Here is a 13,578-nt window from a genome sequence, read left to right on the forward strand (position 1 = left end):
GAGCACTTTGTTCCCCCTCAGAGTCTGTAACCCCCAGGGCCTCTCTTGGCAGGTTCCTGGAGCTCCAAGAGGACGTCGAGGTAGAAACTACATTGCACCATAACACTCCCATAAGCATGAGCCACCACTGGCTGCTGCTGCTGGCGTTCCCGGCGCACTCACTGCTATTACGTGCACTGAATACCCACCTATACACCCCACCGAAGTTACCCTGTCAGCAGTAGAAGCCGCATGCCCGCTACTAGCTAGTAAGCAGCGGCAGCGGCGCTGCCGCTGCAATGGGGTCGAGTTGCCCAACTAGACCTCGTTCACCTCGTTCTCCAAGCACTTCGTGGTAGCACGCTTCGACTTGTCCCAAGTTGGCTCAATGGCTCACATGTTCCCTACTCTAGACTCGACCCCGGAAACGACGATTAGAGCTACGGTAAGCGCACACTAATTTCTACGCAGCGCGTCGAAGCCTAAATCCTCTCTGGTGTTTTGCTTGCCGCTCTAGTAAAAGTACTTAGCGCGTTTGAACACCCTCAACCCGTTTCCACTGTGTGGGCTCGGACGTCGACGTTATTCCATACCGTTCGCTGCAGGCGAATTTTGAGGGCGCTTGTCATGCAGCTAGCAGTGTTCGAATTAACAGCAATTGAGCGCCATGCGTACCGGTACTTAATAATTCACGAGTACTTGAGCAGCGGCGACGACAAAAGGGCAAACGGGCGCAGGACTACCCAGTCATGGTCCCCTGTTGGCGATGAAGCAGGCTTCGACTACACTTAGGGACCGTTGAATCAGCTCCCCGAACGAAAGCAGCTCGTTAGCAATGTTGACGTCCTCGAACAGCGTAGAGGACCTGCGACGATGAGTAGAATCCTGTCTTTTAACAGATATATCCCAAATAGACCAACAAACGTTGAACGACATTGAGGCACATGAGCTCCTTCAAGAACAGATTCTGGAGAGCAATGCCCTATATCAAGTTAAAGGGATGGAGGGAGGAGCAACTCTAAAGAAACGGTAAGGAAGCAGACAAACAGTTGATATCGAAATTGAGCTAATTTTTGTATATGTCCACGTAAAGAATTGCAAGTTCTGCGTATCCCTGTGTACACGTGATTATTTGTTTGTGTATACCTGATTTGTAGTGTACAGATATGCAGAAATACAAAGTTGTACGGAGGAGCTTTAGCTACAGCTGAAAACAACAACGTCTAACATTGATCGGGTTATGGTTTTCATAAAAGCAGTTATATTTTTTAATCAGTTTTAACCAGCGGATGTGAATTTTTTTTTGTATCAAAGCCCGCGCTTCTTGTTAGTGACACTTATTCACGATTAGGGGAAACATTTATGGGAAAACAATTTTTTTGTTTGCGATCTATTTATAACTGTACATGCTACACTGTACGAAGGCTCCGATACTTGTTTGAATATACAAGAATATAGGTGAGTTCTGATAACCGGGTGTCAATGATCAATCTAAGTATAACCAAAGCTTTTTCTGGTATATTAGCCAACAGACATAAGGACACGTTGGCGTTTTTGCCTTGTGAGATCGATGACAAATACAGTAACTGACGAATAAGCGATCAGAAGATAAATTAGTGAGAAAAATCTTATAATATCGTTAAAAGGTGCCTTTATTGGTCATGTACACTACCATGATTCTCTACAGATAATAAACATTAAAAACATATGACAAAAAATTTATCTAATGTTTCCGACATCTTTCTGCGGGCTTCTAGAATTTCGCTCTACGTAGCAATCTTGTTAAGCAGTAGAGGTTCCTCACTTACGTTTCTCAGTCTCGAACTCCTTCTCGTTCTCAATCCTTGAACTATTAGGTCTAACATAAATTACCGTATATATAAACTGAATATTGGCAATTACCCAAGTTTTATATTATTTTATTTGGAGCAGCATATAAACTTATATATTACCAATAAGTTTAGCCCAAAATGGATCTATTGTAAAAAAAAAAAGTAGGTTAATAACCAACTACAAGAAAACGCATTTTTTTTTAACTAAAACTTGTCAAATACCCCAGTTGTCTTACTTTATTATGACAGTAACCATATTTACGTGAAGGGCACTTGCGTAAGGGTCCGATTCACTTAAACAGAACGCTATACTAATAGCTTATGCTAGTCAAGAAATGCATTCATTTTGGTAAATTCTAGTCTCGGTACAGATTAATCCTAATCCTACATCTAATTGTAACCCTGAAGAAAGCCAAGCATAATGAAATAAGGTAGCAATTAAAGAGGTTTATTCCTCAACTCTTCAAGTTTTAGTTATGTATATCAATCTTCATATTGCTTCCATAAACAAAGAATCAACACAATGCAGTACAGATAGATGGATACAGAAATAATTAGTAGAGATCCTGCAACTATTCTAACTACGTCGTTAAGCTGCAAGAGGAGTCCCTTTCCATTCGAAATATATATATATATATATATATCCAGCGTGAACCAATAAAAATATTATCTCTGATATTGTCAGACTATGATGCCTTATGAATCTGAGAACTTCTTTTCCCAGCATAGCGACGATACAATATCTTTTGTCATTTCGAGCTGTCGGTGGTACGATGACAGCACCGAAGATCTCCATGTCGTCTTCAACCCACGTGGTCTGCTGCCTGCTGCCGACTTCAATGAAGAGTTCCCTGTATAAAGAGAAGATCTACTGGAGGCAAACCATTCTCTCTCTCCCGAGGGCGGACCTACGCTTGCCTGCTCGCCCTCCTCCGCAGAGGACCTCACCCGATGGAACTCCACAGCTCGCTACGCTCCGTACGTATAACGTTAGGCACGGCTCCACCCGTCACAGCGTGAAGCCACTTTCGACGGACGTCAACCGCAGCAGCTATGCGGCATCTGCAGGCGTAATTCGTATTAGCGTTGACGTGCCGCAAAAACCCTTCTTCAAAGCGAGTAGGACAAATTAAGCAATGGAAGTAACAACGAGTGGTGATACTAGCCCCCCGAATCATACGACTATAGCCGTTGAATACACGTCTTTCGACTTTGGGAAAAAATATATCACTTAGAGTTCATGATCAAGTTTTGCCATTGGAATACACTTATACGTAATGAGTCATTAATGTATCTGTAAATACGCCCGCTTGTAAGAGTCAGCAGGTTTTTTCGAGTGCAATAAAAGATTATGTCAAGAGGATAGTGCATCACCAACTGAATTTTTAACACCTGTCCAATCATAAAGAAAAGCTCAAAATTATACAATAAGAGCAGCCCTAAGGCTATAGGGAAAACCATTTAGTGTATAAAATCTCGCCATATTATTTACTCTAAGAGCTCTATTCGGTTAGACTTATCCCTAAATATCATGCCTAAACGCCATGCTTTCGGAACAACAAACCGTGCGCTTCGATCTCTCTGTTACATTGCGCCCTGTACAATGATTGGATAGTCTATTCTATGATAACTCGAAATCAAACTTTAACCGAGAGAATCTTTAGTAGCAGAACAAGATTCTAAATTTAAAAAAAAGCTTAAGGCTTAATGCTCTTCAATACTATCTTGTTATGAGTTATGTAGGGCTTCTAAATGAAATTGCTGCTGCGATAGTCATATGGATTTTACTTAAACTGTATTCTATTGCTTTTACATAATAATAGAACGTTAGATCTTCAGATCCACGTTGTCTGCCAATCCATCTGATAAAGCACCCTTATCCAATAATTACGCTCATTGATATTACATCCGTATCGCTTGCGATATCGAAGATGTGGTCTGAGCTAATTACGACCAGTAGTGAACATACGACGAAATTTCAGGATCTGAGGAATCAGATTTTTAGGCTCTACGAAATCCTAATCGGCATCTTTGCGACCGTGGTAAGGCTCAATCGCCTAATGACCTCAACTCGAAACAGCTACCTTCTGGTACCAGTCCTTTCAAAATTATGTAAAATATTGTTTATACATGTTGATATATGTTAAAATATTGCTAAATAAAATTACATACTGCATGGCGTCAACCCATGGCGAACCCATAGATAAAGCGCGGATATCCCAGTGAAAGCATTTGTAGAAGTGGAATTATCATTAAAATTGAATGAATAACAAAATAACAATACGTAAACGAATAAACATAGCTATAATACGTACCATTGACACACACTATGTGTATTCGCGTTGGCTTTCGATGACGCCAAATTACTGCCTATGGCAAATATAAACCCAATATAGGTTCGGGCAACCCGAAAAACTCCCTCTGCCTATATCGAACGATATTGCATGAGCAAAAATATCGTTAGGGCATGCTCGCCGGCTAAGGTTCGTTCATGTTCTAGTCAAGAGATGTTTTTTACTAAATGTTTCTTTTCATTTGCTGATGGTGAAGTGCCATTGCCCTTGAAAACACCCAGCTTTGCTCCCAATAGAACAGCATTTCTGACATTTCTTGTTTGTCAACGTGAGCCAATATCAAACAACCCGGAATCCGTGTAGCGTATCCGATGAGGACTCCATAGTCAGGCATACCGCAGGAAAGAGACTTCGTAAGTTTAAAAATTGCATTTTCGATTTATGACATTCATTTTACTCAAGTTTGTTATGGGGCCCAATTTGAAAGAGCGCTATTATTAGGCAAGCTTACGGTTCCTCGTTATAAAGTGCGTACGCTACCCAGAATGGATTGGCAAAATGAACGATGTATCGAAAATGTTGGCTTTTGCCACCCGACGTACCCGTTTCGGAAGCCTGAAATAAAGGTAACAGTTTGTGATCTGGGCGACAGACAGAGTATAACACTTAATCACCACTAACAAACGAAAAATTAGAAAGTGAACGTGATTAGCAAAAACGACCATTATTTATACAATATTTATTGCTTAATCTTTGTATTATAGTTCCCTATACTTATGACACATGCTTAAATTAATGTCGTCACTAAGATAGACTAATGGACTTGCTCATATTTTAATTAATACGAAAAAACCGACGTCCTATCGATTAAATCCGAATTCGTTACCTAAACAACAGCGTCTGAACGTTCAAAAGCTCAATTCCAACTACAGATTCTTTTGTCGTACGTCCATCCCGAAACGGAAACATAAATGATTCACTGGCTTTAGTAACTTTAGTAAGCAAAACTGAGCTATAGATGTTGTTGGAATAGGAACTCTCTGGCATTTATTGCAACAAAGGTTTGGTCTTGGCAAACTCTCGAGTTCGATTGCTCCAGACAACGGGCACACCTGCTCTTTTGTGTGACACGCAGATTCAGCTAGCAGTAAATTGGACGCCGACGTCTGTCAAGAGTAACGCCAGTCGCGTGGCTGTTGGTAACCCGATCAATTTTTGTGATGCATTACCTTTCTCCTTAGTGGAGTTTCTGTCATTATTGGCATGCTTTTACCGCTTCTACTGTTAATGTAACCGAGTGATTCCAGCCCTGAGAACCAACGACCGACCTTGATGGCCCGTTAGAATTAGACTTGTGTTTGGCAGATAAAGGTCAGAAACTACTCATCGCAGAAATCCTAGCGGACACATGCTAGGCCATGCCAACTGAGCCACGATAGCCCCGCACCCTCGCCCTTCCCAACAGTTACCCTTTCTCTGCCAGCAGTTTGCTAACAACAGTAGCGTCTGCAACGGCGACGATTGGTAGGGAGCATTTGTATCGTTAGTAATTACGAGAGAGGAGAATAGAAGGCGAGTGACGAGGACCCAAGCGACAGAATGGAGCAACCGGTCGGATCACACAGTCGGATCAGTATTGTTACGTAGCACATAGCTGTTACACCGAGCCCATTGCGCCCACCGACTGTGTTATACGGGATGGGTTGGGTTTGCAGTGACCGTGGATGGTGGGCTGTTACAGCTTAATACTTTTGCACCGATAGTCCAGTAGTCACATGAAGGGGTTTGCCTGGACCCGCAGCGAATAATAGCGAAATGCTCATAGTGTTTTGGACATAGAAAATAGAGGATCATGGAATGCCTTATTTTGTCTTTTGTTGAACAACTGTTAGCCGCTCTAAAGCACCAGTTAGCGTAATAAAATAGTAATGCAGTTTCTATAGAGATGTATGTGCCAACGTAGGCGATGTGTATCCGCCAGTGCGCAATCGCCGATGATCCATGCTCTAGTAGCTGTTCTAGTTGGGCTCTAGTCCCCCGACTGGAGCTGCAGAGCCTGCAGATTTAAAGGGGTTGCCCTAGTGGTAGACGCTACGGTGATACTGGGTCTGGCTAAATGTGGATTAACGGTCATATAGCCCTGTGCTGATCGTCAACTGTTGGAAGTCGATTTCGCACACTGGCTAGTTAGTCAAAATGAGTCACGTTTCCTCTGATTGAACCCACTATTGTGGCCATAAGGGAGCTACAGCATATAACCGCCCCAGTCAAAATCGACTTCCCAGCTATCCCGCGCGAGAAACACGCGACTTGCCTAGGTACAGTAGATTATACGACACGCTTCCGTGCAGGCCTGACACCGCAGATGTGGTGACGAATTACCCAATTATGCCAAATATATCTAAGGTGATACAGTAACAAAGTGGCGACGGCAGTAATGGTTTCTCTCTACAGAGGTCCGAATCAGCGGGCTGACTCTGGCAGAGTGACGATTAATCCCCTGATAATACAATGATGACGTGTTTGCTTAGTAAAACTTCAGGACACGGTGAGTGGTCTAGGTTCGACACAAAGAGTGGATAAACCTTATGTCGTGCTGGGAGGGGCTAATCGGCTGAAGCCGTGCTCGACGACTGTGCCGGAGAACGCAAAACGTTTATCTTTAAATAGGGCTATGAGAACAATCAAGACTGATCTTAACAGGTTTTTCTGACTGTGTCGATGTCGTAAACGTAACGTATGAGTTTCGGATCCTGCGTTGATATAGAATAGTAGTGTCTACTTTTCTACACACCTAACGTATCTCCGTACGGCGAAATCATACAGTTCGCTTTACAAATGTTGCGGTTCAGATTTTGAATACATATCGAATATAAACAATTTATTTTGATGGTAATTGATGAATCGATAACAATGCCTGTACGTTTACTATGCAGCTTTATACGTTCAACGTTCACTCCACGATATTGACTATGTAAATCGCCACTGCAGAAGTTACTTTGTGTTAGGTCGTTACGGGTACATCGTTGGAAACATATTAATGACTCATGTATGGACTTTTGACGCTAGATAAAATGTTCCTCATTGATCTCTTGTTATTTTTACTTCACTTTGTATATGACAATAACCGATTGGTTCGTTGTATTTCTTGACAGGGAGCCTTCATGAGCTAATGATTGTCCGTCTGTCAAAAAAGTCCACCGTTCGAATATCCCTATATGAGTAATTGTTGCTTTGGATTTGTCCTCTGTTTAAAATTCGCGCACGTCATATGTGTAGATGCGCTGCGTTTCTCGTCAGCTCAAGGCAACGGCTATTTCACAGGAATCGAACGTTCAAACAAACAGAATATGTTTATAAATGATGCTAATATGTTCTTCAAAGTTTTGCTCAAACACTAACACACCAACGAACACACTAATCGTCGCTACCTTTTAAATTCTGGCCTACGCTATCTAACGAACGCTGGTCACGGGGTCGTTATTGACTTTACGGAATCAGTAGGCGGGCCTGCAGCGAACATCGCTAGCGCACCTCAGAACCTCAGATCCGCCATAGACAAGAGAGCTGGACGAGTTTCGAGTACACAATTCCTGAACACGCCTACCCCGCAGAGATAGAGCAATCCGATTCCGTTGCAATTTAACAGATCTTAAAATTTATTATGTATAATTATCCCACACATTTACCGAGGGTGTGCGTAAAAAAATATTTAAAACAACTCAACTTATAATGTTAAACAAATAGAGAGGCTAACTGAAACACGTAAAAAGGAACAGAAGTGAGAATGTTTACCCTAATTATTTATACGATAAACAAACGATCTCCAACAGACAAGCGGGGCCATCCGCTCCACCTTATGCTCTTCACTGCGATTCCATTTACTTAAGTTTCTTCATTAGATAACAAACTTTCTTTTGATGTGTTTATACAAGTCCTGAGGCGAAGAATTTCGATTGGCTTATTATTTTGCATTTTTTTGCAGATCAGAAAACTTCGCTTGTATGCCACTAACAGATGAAGACATGATGTTCATGAACTCCTTTAGGCAGCCGAAATGTACGTTGGCCACCGATGAACAAAAAAACCCGGGTATCTAAGCTTATTACGGAGGCTGCTTCTATGGAGCCATTTAGCCAGTCAGCTGACTTGAGACGAAGTCGGAATCATGATGTGTTAGGTACAGGATGAGCAGGTCCAAACGAGTCAGTCCTTATCTATTGGCTTATCGTTCTAATATGACGCATTCAACTTATGAACGTGATGCCTGTGAGTTAAGAAATCGGCAGTGTATGTAGCATATGGCGCCTGTAGAAATGCGCCTGTAGGTTCTGTTTAGTGATATTAGACTTTGGTTTTTTTTTTTCTTTCAATGTCCTGATACAGGTTCCCTCTTGTTGTTATAGCACTTCCAAAATTCTTAGCGCAAATCTATCGATAACCGACTGTTCGATGCGCATAGGGTGTGCGTTGATGTTTGTCATCGCATCAACTTCCTGAACGAACAGCTGAATGTGTACCTAATACTCTCAATTTCGAGTCCATTTCTGGTTCCGTCAAATTAGCCTTTAATATCCAGGCGCAGATCACATCACTTCTACTTAAGTTAGTCCGTAGCGTAGCTCAAATCGTACAGCAGGAAATTGCGGAGAAGATTCGTGAGCCACTGTGTTTTCGATATGGTACGCCCGTGGGACATATAAGAAGCAAAAGGTATTGAGACTATGATTAATAGAACACTTTTATTTTTTGCCTTAAAAAAACGTTGGCCCTTGATGTGAAACATACCTGGTGGTTATAACGCTTCCAATCTAAGCACGGTCTAAGGCCAACATGCAAACACACTGGTCGGGGCATTTTTACAGCTGTAGTAGTAATCGAGTATTTCGTACTCTGGAACATGCATCTTCAGAATGTTTAATGAACCAATTCTTTTAAGCAGTATTCACTCGTTCAACTAACGTAGATGGTATTTGCTGGATCTTATCATGTATAGAATGCTAGACTGGTCTCAGCAAAATGCTCTTATCAATGCTATCCATACTACCAAATACTCAGTCCTATCTTGATACGGTAAAGTGCGATGCTCTAGGACTTTAAATTCGGTTCGCCGTTCTATCGAAAGTATTGAAGAACTCATAAAGGACCTGACATCACTTTAGAATCTAGTAAAAGCCCTACAATCGAAACATAATACATTTTCGAGCCCAAATATACAATGCATATATATATATATATATATATATTTAGATTTTGCCGTTCATCGATAAGGAGTCATGGGCTATTTTGAATAAATTTGCTAAACATAAGTGCAATTGTCCAAAGCCACAGTGCTTCAATCAAGATCTCCGAGGATCGAATTTTTGTTGGCAAGGGAAACGAGTATAGACATGGAGCTTGAGAACTGTATCTTTAAGGCAAAACTGAATTCACTGCCTATAGTTCCAATAGATGTATAGGAGAATGAAGAATAAATTACGAAATGCGACCTTTGCAATCGCGTGTTCACCTAACGTCCTTTGCAAATTCAGTTCTTTTGCAAAAAAATTGTTAAAAAGGTAAACGAAAAATTTCTGGATTAAACTTCAAGTTCAATCAACAAAAGTGCTGATGGGTTCAAAAGACCCAAGCGCGTCCCATGTCATGACCGTTATCAATACTATATAAATAGGCACTTTCTCGTGATGAAGGTTCCCCCAAAAGCTGTTTGCACAGATGTTCGAATTTTAACAGGCAACTTATGCAGAACTAGCTTATTATTATTGTTCTTAGTAGCACTATTAATATGGAAGGTACAGATTCTGTTTAGAAAAAACTATTTCTTCTCCATAAGCACTCGCTGTTACTTGATTGAAGGCAACTACAAGTTACAAGGATGGGCGTTACTGGTAAAAAAGGTACACTTTTAACACCTGTCCTGTATCGTCTTTTACGGAAGTCAACAAGCTATCGAAGCCACCCGGTCGGCATCTTTGACCATGCGCGGTTTGGACTGCATGTGTAGGAAAATCTATCAATAATGGTTCGTAAACTAATAATGGCATTTTAGAATCGAAGTATATACATCGCGCTCGGACTAGCCATCCAGAAGTTTGGACCAGCTACAGGCCCTTTTGAAGGAAGAGGGCAAACAATTTGCTAGCTATTCGCGTGTGTCTATTGCCAGGTATGTGTAATCTATGACGCTGACTCAAAAGTTCGAAGTCTGAATGTTCCATAAGATGATTTTTCATCGTCTTTTACCGTGCAACAGCCACAATTACACATTTGTACAAAATCGTTATTGGAAATAAATAAATCGGTGAGGGACGGCAGAAGGTCGCAAAGCGTAACGGTGAAAACATAATAAATTCACCCTAACATTATAGTTCTTAGACCTTCTAAGATTTCTTTCTTTTCAAATGTATAAGGCTGTTAACAGCAAGCGCGGCACTTGCGAAAAAAATCAAATGCAAACTGAAAATGCTTGAGAGGTACCATTTTCTAAGTATTACTATGTCGGGCAAACATGACGACAATTATGTTACCAGCAAAAACAATGCAAATTCCGCGGTATTGCGCAGCAATGAACGACCACGAATTTTGGCAAACTACACTTAACTTATGTCCATACGCACATAGTTACATTGGTACGCAGCCCTGTGCCCTGAGTCACCAGCTTCCTCGCGGACAGCCAAGGGACAATTCCTTCCGACTACTCCAACAGCCGGTGCCATTTATTGAGAGCTTGTCTAGGGTTGACAAAAGTCGTACACTTGTATACCATCGCAGTTACTTGGGCCAGTTGCTCAGGCGTTGCCCATGTATGAGTTAATGTGTGCTTCGGACGATGAGTAGTACGCGGGCCGGGACTATTGTGACGTCTGAGGAATGTACGAGAACAGCCATTGCCTACAGAGAGGCAAGGAATTTGTCCGATTGTCTCTCTCTCTCTCACACTTCCTCTAAAGCTTTAAAAGACACCACTCATATATATATACGCATATCATCGCTAATGCTATCCTGCGCAGTCTTCCTAGATCAGCCTGTGACTGCGGAGTTGCTCCATCCTGAAGCATGTTAATGACAAAGGAATGTGATCATTAATCACAGTTCATAGAGTAGCCGAGGAGCGGTAAAAGACAGACGATGAGTGAAAACACCGACGTCGCTTCAGCGAAGATCTATCTGTCTTCTATCTATATGTATTGGGTAACGGAAGCGGTAGCATTTATGCATATGACGTAGAATTCTGCACCAGGGTGCGTTACCAACAACATAGTGTATCGATCCGAAAAATCTGACCATTTTCAGATAGGCATATAAATAAAAACCTTCAAGAAGCTGCATAGCTTGACGTTGTCCTACAGGAACACCTTTACACTCTTCAGTGTGTCTAACGGATTGATATACATTCTTGGAACTAAAAGCTATTTAAGCGGAAGACATTCGTTCTTCTTCTTTTGCTAAATGCAGTTCGCGTTATGCGCTTATCAACGTATCAACAGTGAACAATCTACGAAAGCGATTTTTCTTCGCTTTCATTTAGTTATCAACAATGGTGCTCTAGCCCGTGTTGCATTGTCAAGCTTTAGTAATGTTAATCGTTGGTAGTATCCGATCGTCGATGGGATTGGCGGAGTGCTGAAGTAAGAACTAACCGTAAAGGGTAATGATGCACCATTTTTTTTGTAATTGCAGAGGCTAAGCAACGCCCTTCAGCACTAATCAAGTGAGCCTTAACTGTCATTTTTAGGTAGGGACACGTACCAGTATGGCAATGTACTAAGCCTCATAGCTGGAACTCTACCTACTTTCCCTTTGTTCGTATTCGGCGTTCTTTCATGGCTAACGGTCAACATTTTCAACACGATATCTACCGATAACTTAATCAAAAGTCTACAATTTTCTCGAATTCTACCTACATATCTGATCCCGTCAAAAACATTATTATATTATTACTGCGACGATTACCTTAGTTAGCCCCGGAATCACATCGACATCCATGAAGGCGGGTTTGGGCTCTTTACCTCTACTCTATCGGGAATGATTTATGAATAACTTGGTAGCCGGAGTCGCCGCAACGTTATATCAGATGGTGTCGCTGACCCATGTGACCATAGTTGAACGCCAGAGGTTCGGAGCTAGGGCTAACGGCCTGTCAATGAACGGCTGGTACCGTTTGAAGCGTTGGCCTTGTTTAACCTCTATTGAACCATAAGAGTATAAGGAGGTGTTGATAGGAATAAAGGTACGAGTAAGTAGAAATCGCTTCTGCAGTCAGTGGAACAATTTACGAGAGAAATTTTGAAGCATGCAAATTGAATGCAAGCTAGATAATTATGCCAAAAAGGTATAAACATGTTTGCTGTGATAAAAACGTGAGGCTTCAAATTTTCCGGTTCCACGGTTGGGTTGCAATCCTTAGGTGTCCCTATTGCGCACAAAGTAATGAGAAACCTTTGAATTTTAAGTGCTGCTTTGCCCATATCACCAAACCAACCTTCCCACGTTCTATTTATACATCGAACCGCAGTTAATCTAGCGTATCACGTGGGTTACTTTCACGCGCGACTCCTAGCAAAGAAAATTCGCAACGCATATACAACATACGGAAGCAGGCTCACGTGCCACGTGGCATGCACATCTGAAATCCTCATAGCTAAAACTGCTGCCTAACTAAGCTTAAGCCACAGCACTAATATAAGGTTCGCAAATCCACACCTGGCCGATAGCAAATATTTAATATGCCCCTCGACAAATAGTCTTTTGTCTTCAACCCATGGCTTCTCTACATCCGATGGATTCCTATTTGCACAACATACAATGCTAACCCCCTGTTACTGAGTTGGCACTGGTAGGCGCAGTATAGTTGACAAGCGCGGGCCCTGAGGCAAGATAGGGCTTCTTAATCATACCTGTTCATTCATCATCTTGCCATTCACGTTTACAATATTTTTTAAAAAAAAAAAGTCACTGACTAAACCCACGACTCTTGTCTATCGCGAACTTGCCAAACATCGAATTAGTTTAGGACTTTCATATTGAAAGCGCGAAAACGAACTAAGGGATCTTTGGCAAATAAATTTCAGATCTTAAAAGAAAAAATCTAACAAGCGAAGAAAGAAAAGAGCGAACCTATCGTAAAGGAGAAATCACGAATGAATTGCTGTCTCCGAGTCGGAATATAATCCTAAAGGGCTAAATTCCATTCGTTGATTCTCGTTAGGAATTATAAGGTTTTTAGAAAGAATAAAGAAATCACCAGCTATCGTCAAAAGTTTCTCTTTGTTTTAAGCGAGATGCTAGGCATCTGTTCTAAGATAAGGTTCTCGTCTCAGTTCCGGTCTCTTTGACAAACCACTTCGGATCATAACTAGTATTAAGTGTCAAACAGTTGTTTCCAGTACGAAAATATACGAGTGTGCTCGATCTTTTGGGTACCATCAAAGTGTGTCATGTGCCAAAATTAACACCTAATTGAAATACGTGTA

General features: G+C 41.6%; 1 long non-coding RNA gene across 1 annotated transcript; it reads left to right on the forward strand.

The window, feature by feature from the left end:
- The first annotated feature begins 241 nt into the window (after window positions 1-241).
- LOC111266191 (uncharacterized) lies at window positions 242-3,184 on the forward strand. The gene is made up of 2 exons (XR_015313324.1): window positions 242-1,008; window positions 2,536-3,184. It is a non-coding gene; the product is annotated as an uncharacterized LOC111266191 (long non-coding RNA).
- The last annotated feature ends 10,394 nt before the right edge of the window (window positions 3,185-13,578 follow it).

The sequence above is a fragment of the Varroa jacobsoni genome, unplaced genomic scaffold, assembly GCF_002532875.2.
Source record: "Varroa jacobsoni isolate VJ856 unplaced genomic scaffold, vjacob_1.0 scaffold_1063, whole genome shotgun sequence".
NCBI lineage: Eukaryota > Metazoa > Arthropoda > Arachnida > Mesostigmata > Varroidae > Varroa > Varroa jacobsoni.